Genomic DNA, 18,015 nt, shown 5'->3' on the forward strand with positions numbered 1-18,015 from the left:
TTTGTCCAAAAAAAAGTACAAATTTATCTAGAGAATAGGAAATTGGCTACTCTCATTAAAGTGTGGCTTAGATTGTGATTGGATAAACTAGCCATAACTCAAAAAATAAAACTTGAATTGAACTGAGATGGTCACCACGTAATTGGAAATTTCATAGATTTTGAGACTGCCGCTAGAAGTTTTACTGGCAGTCGGCAAACTGCTACTAAAATAAGTGTCGGTAGAAGTTCTAGCGACAGTTTTGTCGACTGCCGGTAAAAATGAATGACTGCCACTGAAACTACTTTTAGCGGCAGTTGCAACTGCCGGTAAAAGATGGGCCAACTGCCGCTATAAATCTGAAACGTTATATATATATATATATAATCTCTTTTTTTCAAGTATTCCTGTAATCCAAGAGCGGATTCCATTATAAATATCATTACCTGCTTGAATGATCAGTTAATTATTTCAAAACATTAGCTTTCAAATGCACGACTTTGAAAAATATATACACTACAAAAGGGAATCAAACACCATTAAATATATCACCTTCAACCATCTTTACTGTTGCACAAAGACCAAAATAGTTGTTCACACGTGTCTCATTAAATATATCACCTTCAATTATTTATCCACTAGGTATGCATTATCAACTAAAACTTGTAGATCTTCACTTTTATTTTTTGCTTTCACAAGATCTAGATACAGATGGTAAAGCAAATGAAGATCTTCACATTAAATATATCACCGTCAATATCATAGCAACGATTGCAGTATATCAATTTCAAGTGGCAATGCAAATGAAAGCTTGAAAACTGGAGAGAAGAGGCCTGCTCAGAACTTGGCCTCTATGAAGATTAAGCGCCAATAAGCGGATAATGATATATTGGTTTCCATGGTGTAGACTTGGCCATAGACCACAAAGTGATCATCTGCTGATGAAATAAAATTTATAACGGTTAAGAAACATAACCAAATGGTTACAAGGGACACCAAGTTGACTAAAGAATATATCTACATACCTGAGTTCTTTGCTCATCAAGAGTGAGATTGCATTTCCTGTGGGGACCTAGATTTGAACATAGTAGTAAGAAAATAACTGAATTAATTAGTGTTTCTTTCAGATGTTATCAAAAAGGTATGCCTCACTTGTGAACCTCTTAAAGTTTGGCATGCTTAGACAGTTCAGGTCAAGGCATGGCATATTAGATAGCTAAAAGAAAAGATTAAACAATAATTGCTGCATAGTAGTTTAAAGAAATTTAGTTCTCCTTAATATAAAGTAATAACTAGGTCAACTTTACTTCTGTTCCAATGATCTAAGACCTGCTTGCTAGTATCTTGGCAAGAAGACAATAACACATGCATATTTGAGATTTTGGGTTGAAACCGACCTACTCATTCCTCAAGGCTATGTTTGGTTTGAAGGAAAAGGTAGGGAAACCTTTACAAGGTACCTTTCCCTACCTTTTCTTTCAAACCAAACACAACCCAAAGGAAAATGTCATCTAGGTCAGTGTTGACATAGAAAGGACAAAGGTTCCACATCTGATATTTGCAAAATTAATCACCTGGATCTGTAAGCCATCCTAGTGGTAGCATGTCTAAGTCTGGCCAAGACTTCCTTTTCAAGCCATTTGCTCCTAGCTATCATATTGGTGGCAGCAAAGTCCCTGTTAGAACTTAGAACAGTAAATATAAGAACAGCAGTTTGCCTTGATATGTTAAATGAGCTGGAACATGGAGCTTAAGTTGGAAATTTCAACCCAAATTAAAAAAAAAAAAAAATCAAACTGAATTAATGAACAGCAGTTTGCCTTGATATGTTAAAGTGAGCTGCCACTCTTTTCAGAATTGACCCACAGCCCTAAGACCACCTCAAACCATCTTAAGATATATTTCAGGCTCTCTATATTATCACTCATGGCATCACACAAAAACAAAGTAAAATGTGCAAATTACAGGCTTTCTATATCAATCAAAGTACTCACCCAATGCGAAAAAAAGTAATGCTTAACTAGAAACAAGCACCACAAAGGCACATAATAAGTGACAAACTGGCACAGAGTTGGCCATCAAAGCACCGCTTCCAGCAACAGCAGAGGGCACATGAAACTTGGCACCACAATAACAAACTCCCCACCTCTCTCTTCTCATCAGTTATTGCTCAACCTAATCAACCCTTCATGGCAGGCTTCTTTGACAATAAGAAAGCAATATTAATCCCCCTTGACAATAACAGGACAACATAGAAGAGGTTAAACTTTAAAGCTTGACCACCATTACTGTGTTTCAGTCATGAGTTTGTTCCCCAACTATAGACATCCCATCTGACAATGATTCAAAGTCAAATGTGCAGTAATTTAAGGTTGTCAATGAGTTGTACAGGGAGCAGCACCAGCTGGAGATGCCACATAAAGTTCCACCATTCTCAGTGCACTAAGAGCCACTACAACCTATTTATCTGACCCAAAGAAACATAAAAAAGTGCAGCCAAGTAGCTTTCTCTAATATAAGGAGAATTTGTGGAAGGAAATTGATAAGAAGTTTTCCAATTGTTTAACTCCTGTGTCTGTGTCCATGAAACACTCTTGCAACACTTCAAAAGGAGAAAAAAACTATAGGTTGATGCAAGGAACAACTGACCCAGTCCACCAAGCTATCATCCATGAAGGTTTGATTGTATCAACGGGTCAGCGCCCAGTAATCAACTCCAGCAACATGACTCCAAAAGAGAAAACATCTAATTTATCTGTGAGTTTGCTGCTTGCTGCATATTCTGGAGCCAGATACCTGTGTAACCATGAGTATGTTAATCTCCATAATGATTAAAAGCAGGGGAAAAACAGGTTCCAACTTCACAATCAGAATTAGCAGAAATGATAGTTGTAAGCTCAAAAGATAGGCTAACATGGCCAGACTCTTGATTTCTTGCTCTTCTAATTCTAGAATCTAGAAGACTACAAATTGCTTCAATCAGACTAATGCCTTTGGTGGCATATTAATAACTCATGGAAGTGCTTTTTTAGGGGGTGAAGAGAAAGAAAATAGGAAAAAGTTAGAAGGATTGCTTTAACCTAGCAATCTATTGATAAACATGCTTTTCAGTGGCCTAGTTCAGACACCTCCAAATTAGATAAAGGGGGCACATCTCTAACCACTGGTCAAAACTATATGTTGTAAAAGGGAAACAAGTGCATATTGATCTTAAAATTTTTAAAATCTAATGTGCCCAGAACAGAGGGGTTTCTTTGCTTTTTCAGTGACTGGAATAAAAGAAACTGGAATGTGACCAAACCAGTCTCCCTACTAACCAGGAATGCAATAGTACCTCCTGACCAGCAGTTGTAAAACCTAAACCAAAATGATAAGGTAAAATTGTTAAAATAAAAATACAAGAATTGAGAACTAAAACCAGGAACAAATCTCTGTGGTTTCCTCCTTTCCCTTCAGAGTTTTTAAACTTTCATAGTTGAATCTGACTTTAATTGTTCATTTCTTTATCAGTTGAATCCTCCTTTTCCTTCAGAGTTCAGTAACCATAAACTCAATAATTGTTCATTCAGTTGAGTTGTCAATAAAAATGACATAAAAAATCATTTCTTGGTCAGAAACAGATCCATATAACCCTCCCAAGACCCTAGATAGCTGGACCAACATTGGACAATGGCCTTTTTAAACACCACTATAATTGTATAAAGGGAAAAAGGAAAGTAAAATGGTAAATGAAAAGCAGTTCTATGCTACAAGCAGCCAGCAACCTCTAACAAAACAAGCCATATTACCATATTTACAATTTACCTACCCCCAAGTGCAGATTTCCCAATAATTGCTCTAGTCAGACACCAAATTTGTTGACCTATGAATCCAGGTATTCAGCCTGAATGCCAGGAAACCTCTCTAACATAAATCTGTAGTTCCAGTTTGAATAGTAATCAATATCCACAATGTTTGAATAGTAATCAAGATATAGTGCCAATACTTGATTGTGGGAGGTGACTGTTAGGTAGTTTTAGCTTGGCTAGACTCAAGAGACGTGGTCAAGGTTTAAAATGTCGGTGTTGGTGGAAAGAAAGTAAGGTTAATGGACAAAATCATAAGCTACATAGTCATCCAGTAAACATTAGGAGTCAAAATTACATAATAGAGTGAGTCCAAGTAAAATTTAAACTCATAAAAGTGCAAGTCATTCTAATAGATCATCCAATTACACAAACAAAAACCAAGTTTTAACTTCATGTCTAAAGAGAATTTCAAAGTTTGAACTAACACAAAGTGGTAATCATACCCAGTAGGCAGGCAACAATATTTCTACTCAACAGATCTACAATATCGTCAAATTATGTTATAATACCATCTCATATACTGCACACAGTACCAGTAGTTTTCACCGGAGAATATATCAATTATACACAATTACGTAAAACTCAAACTGGACTAAAACTGGAATGCTCCATGGGTCCCAGTTTTACTGGCTAATTGGGCAGTTAACCTATTCAGCCTATAAACCCCCATGAAAGCCATCATTTAACTAGGATCTGGAAAGGCCACTGGTTCCCTGTTTTCACAGTCTGAGCCAAGTTTATAACATTAATTATAGTAATATTTTGTGTCAGTACCCATGGAATGGAAATAGAAATATGTCATGAAAATATTAGGAAACATGTGGACATTTTAAACCATTGATCTACTAATTAATTCCTAGTTAGGGAAGCCAAATCCTTGGGCAGAATCCTGAATTGTTCATTCAGATGGTTTCCAAGGAGTGAAAATGAGTTGTTGAAAGACTTGCTAAGTCTGCAACTTCAAGGTAATCTTTAGAATGGGGATGTCTAAGTCCTTGGATCAATCTGTAACTGTTGGTTCATGTAATATATGTGTCAGTGAGATCAGACAATTATTTGTCGTTTGCTTGTTCTGATCCTGTTACTCATTACCTATTTGGGACAACATGTATTCTTTTATGTGAATGAAATCCAAGACTTACCTACCTCCAAACTAAAAGTAAAACATTATAAAATACAAACCAGGCCCTGGTATTCCACAAACAAGACTTTCCCTTATTACCCTTGCTTTTTCTAAGGCATCAGCCAAACACAATGGCATACTTCCCATAAAAAATAAGCAATTCTCTAGAACACAAGAAAGCTTCGTATGCATAGTAAGGACCCGAAATAGGAACATTAAAAATAAAATTAGATTCAATATTCTTGTTTAAGATTTTAACTCCATAGTGTTATAGAAATCCTAAAAGCAATATTAGCAGCCTCACGCATACAATGAAGTTTCAATCATCGAAAACTAACTTTTATTGATCTGTCATTTAATAAGTAAATAAAGAAAGGAAAAACTTGTTTGCAACTGATACTCTTCTGCTCTTGCACCACTACATCCAACCCCATGCAACTAAACAATGGATCAGGACTTCATGGATTCTTTAAACCATCATTAATATGTATATGTATGCATGCCTTCTTAGACAGTATTTCGCATGGGTTTATAAGGTAGTAAGCTAGGATCGAAAGAAGTAAGCTAGGATTGAAATTAGAAAAAGTTCAAGTTTACCTTATTTGTCAGAGATGGATCAACAAGAAAACTCTGTGGCCGTACTTTTTGGGCTAGAGATGTAAGTTTGGGCGATCCTGAAATCGAAAATAATAAGAGAACACGGTGTTCGCTCCATTCTTCCCAAAATCTGACAGAAGTTTCATTACTAGATTCTATAAATTTAGAGGAAACTAAAAAAATCTGGAGCACCATGTTACAAAAATATACTATATTTATTAACAAGATGAATTAGGAAAAAAGAAATTTTGATTTATTGATTTGTTAAAGTACATTACCTCTGGAGATGAGATAGGGGGTAGGCGTGCTAATTGGTATAAGAATGTTGATGGAGCCAAACGAGGGGAATAGGGAAAAACCTAAAAACAACAAAAAAGACAAATAGAACAACAATTGAAAAAAAAAAAAAAATCAAAACTTCTCTAAAGAGATTTCAAGAAATTGAAATTAATATAGCAGATATTGCTATTGTTGGGCCTAGAAGGATTTTACCATTGAAATCCCTCAAGGATTCTGCCTTCAGCCCCAACCTTATAAGTCACACGCGACTCCGAGACTTCTCACTCCCTCATGTCTACCCTAATTCCAACTTCCTACCTAATCAATTTTAAATCTGCCGCTTCTACTTGTCGCTGTCAAGGATGCCATCCGATTCATGCGAAGAGGAAGCATGGGTTTGGGCCCTGATTAAAACCGAGGCTCACCGAAACACCGATGCTAAACCCACACTCACCAGACTCTCGCTCGCTTCATCTCCTTCAACCTCAGCAATAAGCTCTGCTCCTCCACTCTCCTCTATGGTCTCTTCCTTAGCTTCTGCCACCGTTGCTGACCATTGAAAATGTGGGAATGGTTTAAGGCCTTAGGCGAGTGAATTCGCGCGCGAAATATTATTTGAGTGCACGGAGAGCTTTTTATGAACTAAATTGGTGGTGTATTTTTGCTTGGTGTTAAATGTGCATAGTGGCAGAGGGTAAAGCGCAGTCGCCATTTAGCCCCCTTTTAAAACTGCCGCTATTGAGAGCTCTATCCTCAACCCCATGCATCGCACGAGGTCCTGACTAGTACGAATTATGGGAGAGCATATCAAATTTCTTCTGTAGGGTATGTCAGCAAGATCACCACTTGGTTCAAGCCTCCTCTCTCATCTTCCCCCTTTTATTTGGAGGAGTCCATAACTTTGTCATTAATCGACTTGAAGCACAACTGCATCACATCACTTCACATCAAGAAAACCAAATACTCTCCATCTCTCATTATATACGTTGGAAACTTCTCACTCTATTCCCATAATAGCATTAGTGGGGAGGCAAGGAACCATTGAGAGTGTTTGGGTTTCTTGGCCTTTGAGGATCAAAACCACATGGTATTGACTCTAATCCAGAGATCTAGAGGTGAGTTTATATATTATACCAAGTTCTCATTTGTCCTTCATATTATTTATCTCTTCTTCCATGAATAAGGTTAATATGTAAGGTAGTTGCCTTATGGAATTTACACGTGAGGCTCAGTTTGGAAGGAGTATAAATACAAATTTGTAGAGTACAAAATCTTACATTTTATATTATTTTGTATATATTTGTATTTCTCCTCCTTCCAAACTGAGCCTGAGTTTCTTTTCTTTATTTACTTTTTAGAATTAATATCATCGACTCAGGGTCGCCATAACATGCTAGAATGTTCTAACATCTCATCATATCATTCCAAGATCTTGATTTCAAATACCAAGATGCCTCATATTTTGGGTTGCTAGGACAATTATAGCCATTTGATCTAATATTTGTCTTGGTTAAATTCTTCGGATGTTGATACATAGTTGTGCTTGTAATGTTTTTTTTTTTTTTTTTCCTGCTACAATAGCATTGAATTTCCAAGCCCATATCCATAGAATGACAATTGGGACTGTCATTCATAGCCTATGGCTACATGCTTTTACTTGATGATTTAAATCATGTGAATGATTGATGATGCACGATCTGGCCGGTCTTAGTTGTCGATGGTCTTGCCTCTGAACTGAGTAACAGGGACCTGAAACGGGAGGAGAAGAGAAGCTCCGGGGAGAACCCGGCGTAAGGGCTCCGAAGCTCAAGTTAGAATCCTTCAAAGGCGAGAATAACCAGATAGCACGAGAGTTAGCATACCTCGTCCCTGGGGGGTAGAAGCCCTTTATAACCACCTCGCGCACTCACTTCCAGGCCTCCGTCAGGTCGGGCATGATTACTTCTGAACTCCTGCCAGTTCGGGTGTCATTTCCTCTGGTCGGACAGAACCGCCACTGTTCCTTTTGTCAGAGCCGTCTCTGCAGCTAGTGACGACGGTTGCAGGTGGCGGTGGCAAGATGCCGTTTGAAATGCGGCTGTCAGGCGTCAGATCCCAAATCAGTCAAGTACGTCGCCCTTGGATAAAGACGTCCTTGGTGTCGGGTATGTTTGGCTGGCCTGGTGCTTTGGAAGTGAAGTGTTGGAGTGGCGAGCGAGGTGCCTTGAGTTCGGTTTGGAGTGTTCCGAGCTGTCACGGGTCAGCTCGGGCCAGCTTTGTGAGGCTTGGGGCCCAGTATAGTTCGTGCTCCTTGCAGGGAGCTCGGGTTCTCAATAGGGAGCTCGTTCTTGACAGGGAGCTCAGGCTCCTAGTGCCGAGCTCAGACTTGGGGAGCTCAGACCTTTGATAGGGAGCTCGCTCTTAATCAAGGAGCTCGGGCTCCTAGTAGGGAGCTCGGATTTAGGGAGCTCGGGCTCCTAGTACCGAGCTCGGACTTGGGGAGCTTGGACTTTTGATAGGGAGCTCGGATTTAGGGAGCTCGGGCTCCTAGTACCGAGCTCGGACTTGGGGAGCTCGGACCTTTGATAGGGAGCTCGCTCTTAATCAGGGAGCTCGGGCTCCTAGTAAAGAGCTCGGACTAAGTACAGCGGTTTGGAGTTCGGGCTCGGTAGTGAGTTTGGACTTGCTTCCGATGCTTGCATTGGGTGCTCTACTGTCCCGAGCTGCTTGCCTTTGCCATGTGTCGGGCGATCGCAAGGCCGGGCCAAATTTCCCTTCATCAATTGCCCCCCACTCCCTGTGACAACGGTTCCGTCTTGGCGCAGGGAGTTTGCAAGGTAGTGGGAGGGTTTTGGTCCGTACTGAGCGCGCTCGCTCCAAATTGATTTTCAAAAAAGGGCGCGTGTTCGGAAGTCGTGATGTCGGTTATTCGAGAGTTACGCTGCAGACGCTTTTATTGCGAGGGGACGTGCATCGTTGCTCCGTCAGTTTCGGGAAGACGCGTGCCGACACCTGTCCTCTGACAAGACGTGCGCGACGTTCCGTCAGTCTCTAAAAGACGTGCGCCGATTGGTTTTTGGAAGACGTGCGCCTTAGCGCGGTTGTGGGCCGTTGGATTGGCTTTGATCTGGGCCGTCGCTTTCCGTACGCTGTGGATATAAATAGTGCGCAGGGGGGGCCCGTCCTTGCTATTGTCGTATATCTTGAGCTCGCGCCTTAAGTTTCTGCTTGCGTCCAGGCTTTTCAGCTCACGTCTCAGGTCTTGCTTGTCTTCTTCCTGGGTGAGTATTTTTTTTGGAGTCCCGTTCCGTTTCGCGATGTCTGGTTTGGATGGTTCAGACTTTTCAAGCGGGTCTGATGTGGGTTCCATGAACCAGTTCGCGTCTCACGGTAGTTCGAGCGAGCCCGATGTAGGTCCTGAGGGAGGGGTTGGGCCTACCACCCGAGGTGCTTCGGGTAGGTCGGCATCCACCTCCCGTCGTGGCCGGGTTGTAGATCAGTTTGGCCCTTCGACCATGATGCTTGACGAACTTCAAACCCTTGTAGACTACTATAATTTGCCCAGTGAGTATGGTTATTTTATCCCAACGGGGAGCTTTCCTTGGGAACATGGCCCCGATGAGATGGTGGTTTTCCGGGAACAGCTTGCCGCGGGGCTGCGACTGCCCTTCCACCCTCTTGTTGTCGATGTCCTAAATCACTTCGGTGTGACGGTTGGCCAGCTTCACCCGAACTCTATTAGGAACTTAGTGGGAATGATCTCTTTATTTTGCGACGAGAACTTCCCTCTGGATCTGGAGATTTTTTCTTCTATCTTGATGTTGAAAAAGCAAGTGGGTCCCCTCCCTGGGCATAGGCGGGCATACTACCTGTCCCCTCGCCCGGGCTTCAAGCTCTTACACGGACTCCCCAATAAGGTCCCGGCGTGGAAGCGGGACTATTTCGGGGTGCGAAGTGCGATGGGGTGGCCGTTTCAGACCGGCTGGGGGGTGGCCGCTCTTGATTCCGGCGTCACACTTGATGAGGAGACGGCGGAGGGCCTTCGGCAATGGGTGCGGCTTGGGCTGGATTGCCAATGGTATCTGACGGAGGCCAAGCTTATTGCTGCAGGCCTGAGTTCGGGTAGGTTCTTTCCCTAGTGATCTTGTCTTGTTCTTCGCTTACGTCTTACTGATGCCGAACTCCTTTTCGCAGGTACAATGGATTCACGAGGGTCACGAGGTGCGCACTTATTCGAGGGGATGAAGAGGAGAAAGCGGGTGGCCAAGAGAGCTCGCGCCGAGCCATCCCGGGCTGCGGAGCCCGAGGTGCCGGACTGTCCGGCAGAGGAGCCCTTATGCTGAAACCAAACACGCGGGGGCTCCCGCTTATTCCGAGTCCGCTCATATGCGAGCTGGGCCGTCGGGCTCGGAGGCCCCGGAGGACTTTAGGAGCGTGCTGTCGCCCGTGCATGCTCTTCAACGGAGTAGGGAGGCGATGTTTCCTGAGGAAGTCGTGGCGTGGACCGAGCTCCCTCTGCACCAAGTGGCCTGCCGTGCCATTACTCATGCCATGGTGGTAAGTGGCCTGCCTCCGAGCTTAACTTCTATTTTTTCATTCGTTTCTCTGATCTCCTTTTCCTTTGATAGGTGAACTCCTCTATTCACGCCTTGGCGAACCAGGTGGAGAAATGCTCGCGGCAGGCACGAGTTGCTGAGGAGGCTGCTCGGGCTACCGAGGAGAATGCCCGGACTGCCGAGGAGAATGCTCGCGCTGCTGATGCTGCTGCTCGCCGTGCGCGGTCTAGGCAGGCGAGGTCTCAGAGGGATGCCGAGGCCATGGGGGTGGTGGTGCAGCACATGGCGGAAATGAAGCTGGACTTGGAACACCGGGTCGAATATCTTTAGGAGGATATCAGGGAGAGGACTCAGATCTTCTCTCAGGGCATCGAAGACGCGAAGAAGAAGGCTGTTAGCGATTACATTGCTTCGCCGGATTTCGATGACCTGATGGTAGACTCCTACAGGAGGGGTTTCAAGCTGAGTCGGTGGATGATCCGGAATACGTACCCCGACCTCGATACCAACGCCATATCCACTTCGCGCATCACTCCGGAGATGGCTAATGCCGAACCGGACTCCGAGGGGGAGGCAGGTCCTTCGGGCGTTGTCGGAGAGGCTTCTGATAACGATGAAGTAGCTCCGGGCTTGTAAAATGTAATGAAATGAAATGTACACATCTGTTTTGAAATGAAACGTCTTTTTGTTCGTGTACTGGTGTCTTTAAGCTTTTTTTTTTTTTTTTTTTTTTGCCGAACTGACCATTTCGGTCCGTCAGTTTGTTTAATGAAATGACTTCGGCGTACTTGCTTTGGTGGCCTATAGATAGTACCTTCTCAAGTTGACAACGTTCCATGCTCGGGGTACTTGTTTCCCTTCTAGGGTTCCGAGCTCGTACGCTCCCCCACCGAGTGTTTTCGTTACTCTGTAGGGCCCTTCCCAGTTCGGTCCCAGTTTCCCTACGCCGGTTTCGGGCACCATGACCCTACGGAGAACCAGGTCGCCGACGCGGAAGTTCCTCTTTTTTACTCGCGCGTTGTAGTACCGAGCTACCTTTTGTTGGTAAGCCGCAGTTCGGATGTGCGCGAGGTCTCTCACTTCGTCCAGTAGGTCGAGGTTGGTGTGCAACTCGCCCTCGTTTGTCCGTTCGTCGTACGCTTCCAGTCGTAACGTAGGCACTTCGATTTCCGCCGGGATCACTGCTTCGGTGCCATAGGTGAGGTTAAAGGGGGTCTCACCCGTGGCGGTCTTTTCCGTGGTTCGGTGTGCCCATAAAACACTTGGTAGTTCATCTGCCCACAAACCTTTGGCCCGGTCCAATCGCGTTTTTAGTCCGCGGAGGATGGCTCTGTTCATTACTTCTGTTTGGCCATTTGCCTGCGAGTGTGCGACCGATGTGAAGTTCTGACTAATTCCCATACTTTGGCACCATTCTTGGAACTTGATGTCTTCGAACTGTTTGCCATTGTCAGAGATCAGTACCCGAGGTAGCCTGAATCGACATACGATGTTCTTCCAAAAGAAGTTTTGTATGTTTCGGGCTGTAACTATTGCCAGGGGTTCGGCTTCTATCCACTTTGTGAAATAATCTACTGCCACCACTAGGAATTTCCTCCCGCCTGTCGCTGGTGGGAATGGCCCCAGGAGGTCGATGCCCCATTGGGCGAAGGGCCATGGACTGGTGAGGTATTTGAGGTCGGCAGCGGGCTGATGGTGGATGCTGGTGTGCTTCTGACACTTGCCGCATTTTCTGACGAGCTCGATTGCCTCTGCCTTCATCGTTGGCCAGTAGTATCCTTGTCGAAGTGCCTTTTGGGCGAGGGCTCTGCCCCCCAGGTGTCTGCCACACAAGCCTTCGTGGATGTCGCGGAGTACCAGCTCGGCTTCGGCTGAGCGCAAGCATCGCAGATAGGGGAGCGTGTAGGATCGTCGGTACAACCGTTCGTCTATCATGACGTATTTGGCTGCCTGGCGCTGCACCCTCTTGGCTGTGTTGCGGTCCGCGGGGAGTGTTCTGTCTAAAAGGAAGCTCGCGAGTGGGTCGATCCAGCTCGGCTCTGCTTCGGTGACGGGAGCGACCTCTTTTGCCCCACCGAGAATGCTGGACCGAGGTAAGTCCTCTACGTACACGGTTCTCCTGGCGTTGTGGCTCGTGCTAGCCAGTCGAGACAGGGCGTCGGCCTCAGCGTTCTCTGACCTCGGGATTTGCTTGATGAAGTGTGATTGGAAGTTGAGCAAAGCTTCCTTTACTTTTGCCAAGTACGCAATCATAGTGAGTTCGCGTGCTTCGTACTCACCTATAACTTGGTTGACCACGAGCTGGGAATCACTGCAGATAACCACGTGCTTTGCTCCGACCTTGCACGCTAGGTTTAGCCCGGCTATCAGTGCCTCGTATTCTGCCTCGTTGTTGGACACCGCAAACTCAAAGCGTAGTGCGTATTCCAGTTTTGTTCCGCCCGGGCCGCGTAGCACTATTCCAGCCCCGCTGCCTTGTTGGTTCGAGGAGCCATCTACGTGAAGGATCCAGGGCTCCTCCTCCTAGTTCGCGCTTGGTCTAACCAGGAGGGATGCCATACTGGCTGCTACTTCGCGGGGTTCGGACTCGTTTGGCTCAGGAGCTCCGAGTTCGCCCGAACTGGGGATCTCGGGCTCTACCGGCTCAGGGGCTTCGAGGCTAAACGTGCATTCTGCGATAAAATCTGCCAAGGCTTGGGCCTTGATGGCAGTTCTTGGCTTATACTGGAGATCGTACTCGCTGAGCTCGATGGACCACTTCGTCAGCCGGCCGGAAACCTCGGGTTTGAGTAAGACTTGCCTCAGAGGTTTGCTGGTCAGGACGATGACGGTGTGGGCCTGGAAGTACGGGCGGAGTTTCCGTGCTGCTATCACCAGAGCATACGCTAGCTTTTCTATCTGCGGGTACCTTGTCTCTGCTCCCTGCAAGATTTTGCTAACATAATATATGGGTCGCTGGACCCGGCCTGCCTCCTTTACCAGTACCGAACTGACTACCTCGTCGCTGGCCGAGAGGTACAGCTCCAAGACTTCGCCTTCCTCGGGCCGAGCTAAGGTTGGTACTTTGGCGAGGTAGCCTTTTAGCTCGTCAAACGCGAGCTAACAGTCTTGGGTCCACTCGAACCCTTGGCCTTTGATCGCTTTGAAGAAGGGTAGGCAGCGGTCTGCCGATTTGGACATGAAGCGGCTTAGGGCGGCTATGTGGCCGTTCAGCCTTTGGACTTCTTTTATTTTCCGATGTGGTCTCATATCTAGGATGGCTTGTATTTTGTCTAGGTTGGCCTCGATGCCACGTCGATTGACAACGTAGCCCAGGAACTTGCCCGAGGTAACGCCGAAGACGCATTTGTTGGGGTTTAATTTCATGTTATACCGACGCAGGATTTGGAAGACAGAATCTAAGTCTTGTATTAATTCTTGTGAAAACCGTGTTTTGACGACCATGTCGTCTACATAGCACTCTATCTTTGTGCCGATCAGGGGCTGAAACAGCTTATTTACAAGTCTTTGGAAGGTCGCCCCGGCATTTTTTAACCCGAAGGGCATGACCTTGTAACAGTATATACTGAATTCGGTTACGAAGCTGGTTTTTTCCTCGTCGGACTGGTCCATCCAGACTTGGTTGTAGCCTGAGTAGGCATCCAGGAAACTTAGCAATTCGTGTCCCGAGGTCGCGTCCACTAGACGGTCGATCCTAGGAAGGGGGAAGCAATCTTTCGGGCAAGCTCGGTTCAGGTCGTTGTAGTCGATGCACATGCGCCACTTGCCGTTCGCCTTTTTCACCAGCACAGGGTTGGCCACCCAGTTCGGGTAATGGACTTCCCTTATGAAGTCTGCCGCGAGGAGCTTTTCGACTTCCTCGTCGACCGCTTTCCAGCGCTCCGGGGCTAAGTTCCGTTTCTTCTGTCTAACGGGTCTGACTAAAGGGTCAGTGTTAAGTTTGTGAGTTATGAGACTAGGGTCAATACCGGGCATTTCGGCCGCGGACCATGCAAAAATATCTAAATTTTGGAGTAAAAAACTTACCAGTTCGGCCCGTAGGGGTTCCTTGACAGAAGCACCTATCTGGAGTGCGCGGGATGGGTCCGTAGGTGAGGTCGGGATCGCGACTGTCTCTTCTGTCGGCGAGGCCCGTTCTTCGCCTTGCTCCGTAGGCCGCTCCAGGTCGAGGTCGTCGGCCGGCTTGGACTTGCCCTTTAGGGCGGCGACGTAGCACTTGCGGGACTCGAGCTGGTCGCCCCGCACTACCCCCACACCGAAGTCCGTAGGGAACTTCATTGCCAAATAATAGGTAGAGACCACCGCCCGCAGGATATGCGTGATTGGCCGTCCTATTATGGCATTGTATGGGGAGGGGGTCGCGACCACCAGAAAATCATGGCTGAGTCTGACCGCACAAGGCCATGTGCCGACTTCCACGGACACCGTTATCTTCCCAAGGGGCCTGACTTCCTCCCCGCTGAAGCCCACCAGGGGAGTGCTCGCAGGTTTTAGTTCGCTCCTTGGCAGCTGTAGCTGATCAAATGCCGACTTGAATAGGATGTCCGCCGAGCTGCCCGAATCTACGAGTACGCGCCTAACTTCAAAGTCGCTGATCCAGAGTTTAATGACGAGTGCGTCGTCGTGAGGGTAGCGAACTCCCCGCGCGTCGTCTTCTGTGAAAAGGATCGGCTCTTCAGTCTTCGGCCTCTTCGGGGGGTTCCGCTCCTCGAGGACCGCTTCGCGGACTGAGGTCCGAGCTGCTGCTGATGTGCACCCCGCCACTACTGAACCTCCCACAATTACATGGATGGTTCCCCGAACTGGCCTTTCTGCCGGGGGCTGTCGCTGCATTGGTTTGGCAGGCCTGCTGCTAGTCTCCGGGGCGTCTTTTAAGTGTTCGCCCGGTTGATCCGCTTTATTGCTGTTATTGTTGTGCTGTACAAAGTTTCTTACGTATCCGCGACGGATGAGCCCCTCTATCTCGTCTTGGAGGTTATTACATAGCTCGGTACTGTGACCGTGGTCCCTATGGAAACTACAATACAAATTCTTGTTCCTTTCGTTCGGATTTCCCTTTAGGCGAGGTGGCCATTTCACGAAGGGGGCGTCCTTGGTCGTCATTAGGATCTCGGTCCGCCTCGTGTTCAGTGGCGTGTAATCCGTCCGAGCTGGGAGGGGAGCTCGGAGTGACTGGTTCGGTTTTGGGTCCCGGGCCGGGTTTTTTCGATCGGCCGAGCTAGAGGGCTCGCCGTCCCTCTTTCTTTTCTCGTTTCCGCCCTCGGTTCTTTGGTTGATTTCCTCCTCTGTCCTCGTGAACTTGTCCGCGAGCTTGAGGAACTCGGCCACGGTCGCGGGCTGATTAGCTACCATGTGCCACTTGAATTCCTTGTGCGTCACCCCTCTTTTCGCTGCGGCGAGCTGTACCGCAGGGTCCAACCGAGGTATCTGTAAGCATGCCTCGTTGAATCGTTTGATGTAGCCCCGTATGGGTTCTCCTTCCCTTTGGACTACTCCAAAGATGCTCTCCTCTGCTCTAGGGAACCATTTGCTGGTAACAAAGTGTGCAGTGAAGACCTGCATGAACTATGCCCAACACTTTATCGATCCGGGGGCCAGGTTCCTGTACCAGATGTGGGCTACCCCCTTGAGGGCGGTGGTGAAGGCCACGCACATGCATGATTCGCTGGCCCTGGCAAGGTGCATTTGGGACTGGAAAGCGTCCACGTGGTCGTTGGGGTCGAAGGATCCGTCGTACTTGTCTAGGGGCGGGAGCTTGAAATCTTTAGGCAAGGGGACTGCCAGGAGTTCTGGGGCGAGGGGGGAAGGAACTGAGAGGATCGGGGCGATTCCTACCTCGTCCGAGCTCGCCTCGCCTTTGCCTCTGAGCTCGGATAAGACGCGGGTGGCGGTTCGTCGACTTCGACGGCGTCTCCACTGCTGAGTGGGCCTTGTGCTGGCGCTGCTGGCCTCCGTGTTGCCGAGCTCGATGGGCTTGGAGTTCTGGTAGTCCGCTGCTGTCAGTGCGCCGAATCGGTTTCCCACCAGTGGGGACTCCGGTTTTGAGATCCGAGGTGCTGACCTCGCGGGCGAGGTTCCTGATCCACCTGCGAGCCGTGAGGCGGGGATGACTTTTCTTTCTCTCCGGCCTGGGGACGAGGCCTGGCTGTTTGGGGGATTCTGGGGCCCGGAGGCCTTTCCTTGGTGAAGGCGCCCATCCTGCGGAGAGGCCTTTACTGGCTTCAGGGCTGGGTGGCGAGGTGGAAGCGGTGGTTGGTTCGGTTTCAGTTGGGGAAACTGCTGCTGATAGTGGTATTGGGAGAGGTTGTGCAACACTTGGTGTTGGTGAAGCTGGTGTTGCTGGAACTGCTGCATCTGGGCTTGCATTGCCCGCATGCATTGCATTAAGTCGTCCAACCGATTCTGGCTAGCTGCCAGGGGGACGGCGGTCGGTTCAGAGAAGGTAGTCTCGATGGGAAGAGGGAAGGAGATGTTTGCGGAGGGCAGGCTTATAGGTGCCACTGTTTGTGGCGTAGTCAGGTTGGGGATTCCATCCACCGTGAGGGGGATGGTGAACTGCCCCACACACACCACGGGAACTTGGAGCTGTTCCCCGGTGGTGTTTGTCTCTGTGCCGCGTCCGGCGTTGCTGGATGAGGCCATAAGTAATGAGTTTTTCAGAGAAGAAGGAAAGGGTATGAAAGTTTTGGAGGGAGGCTTTTTGAAGCGTATTCCCACAGACGGCGCCAATTGATGATGCACGATCTGGCCGGTCTTAGTTGTCGATGGTCTAGCCTCTGAACTGAGTAACAGGGACCTGAAACAGGAGGAGAAGAGAAGCTCCGGGGAGAACCCGGCGTAAGGGCTCCGAAGCTCAAGTTAGAATCCTTCAAAGGCGAGAATAACCAGATAGCGCGAGAGTTAGCATACCTCGTCCCTGGGGGGTAGAAGCCCTTTATAACCACCTCGCGCACTCACTTCCAGGCCTCCGTCAGGTCGGGCATGATTACTTCTGAACTCCTGCCATTTCGGGTGTCATTTCCTCTGGTCGGACAGAACCGCCACTGTTCCTTTTGTCGGAGCCGTCTCTGCGGCTAGTGACGACGGTTGCAGGTGGCGGTGGTAGGATGCCGTTTGAAATGCGGCTATCAGGCGTCAGATCCCAAATTAGTCAAGTACGTTGCCCTTGGATAAAGACGTCCTTGGTGTCGGGTATGTTTGGCTGGCCTGGTGCTTTGGAAGTGAAGTGTTGGAGTGGCGAGCGAGGTGCCTTGAGTTCGGTTTGGAGTGTTCCGAGCTGTCACGGATCAGCTCGGGCCAGCTTTGTGAGGCTTGGGGCCCAGTATAGTTCGTGCTCCTTGCAGGGAGCTCGGGTTCTCAATAGGGAGCTCGTTCTTGACAGGGAGCTCAGGCTCCTAGTGCCGAGCTCGGACTTGGGGAGCTCGGACCTTTGATAGGGAGCTCGCTCTTAATCAGGGAGCTCGGGCTCCTAGTAGGGAGCTCGGATTTAGGGAGCTCGGGCTCCTAGTACCGAGCTCGGACTTGGGGAGCTCGGACTTTTGATAGGGAGCTCGGATTTAGGGAGCTCGGGCTCCTAGTACCGAGCTCGGACTTGGGGAGTTCGGACCTTTGATAGGGAACTCGCTCTTAATCAGGGAGCTCGGGCTCCTAGTAA

At 47.7% G+C, this 18,015-nt stretch overlaps 1 long non-coding RNA gene across 4 annotated transcripts; it reads right to left on the minus strand.

Annotated features, from left to right (window-relative positions):
• Positions 1-518: 518 nt before the first annotated feature.
• LOC104600828 (uncharacterized) lies at positions 519-6,906 on the minus strand. Of its 4 annotated transcripts, XR_016083609.1 has the most exons (8): positions 6,040-6,906; positions 5,826-5,906; positions 5,548-5,624; positions 2,629-2,775; positions 1,974-2,176; positions 1,554-1,655; positions 1,005-1,051; positions 519-914 (listed from the first exon to the last, which is right to left on the minus strand). It is a non-coding gene; the product is annotated as an uncharacterized LOC104600828 (long non-coding RNA). The 4 variants fall into 4 exon arrangements; XR_735764.3 differs by lacking the exon at positions 1,974-2,176 and having other exon boundaries at positions 5,548-5,677; positions 6,040-6,898; XR_735766.3 differs by lacking the exon at positions 1,974-2,176 and having other exon boundaries at positions 519-917; positions 6,040-6,892.
• Between the last annotated feature and the right edge of the window lie 11,109 nt (positions 6,907-18,015).

The sequence above is a fragment of the Nelumbo nucifera genome, chromosome 3 (assembly GCF_055504915.1).
Source record: "Nelumbo nucifera cultivar China Antique chromosome 3, China Antique-T2T, whole genome shotgun sequence".
Lineage (NCBI taxonomy): Eukaryota > Viridiplantae > Streptophyta > Magnoliopsida > Proteales > Nelumbonaceae > Nelumbo > Nelumbo nucifera.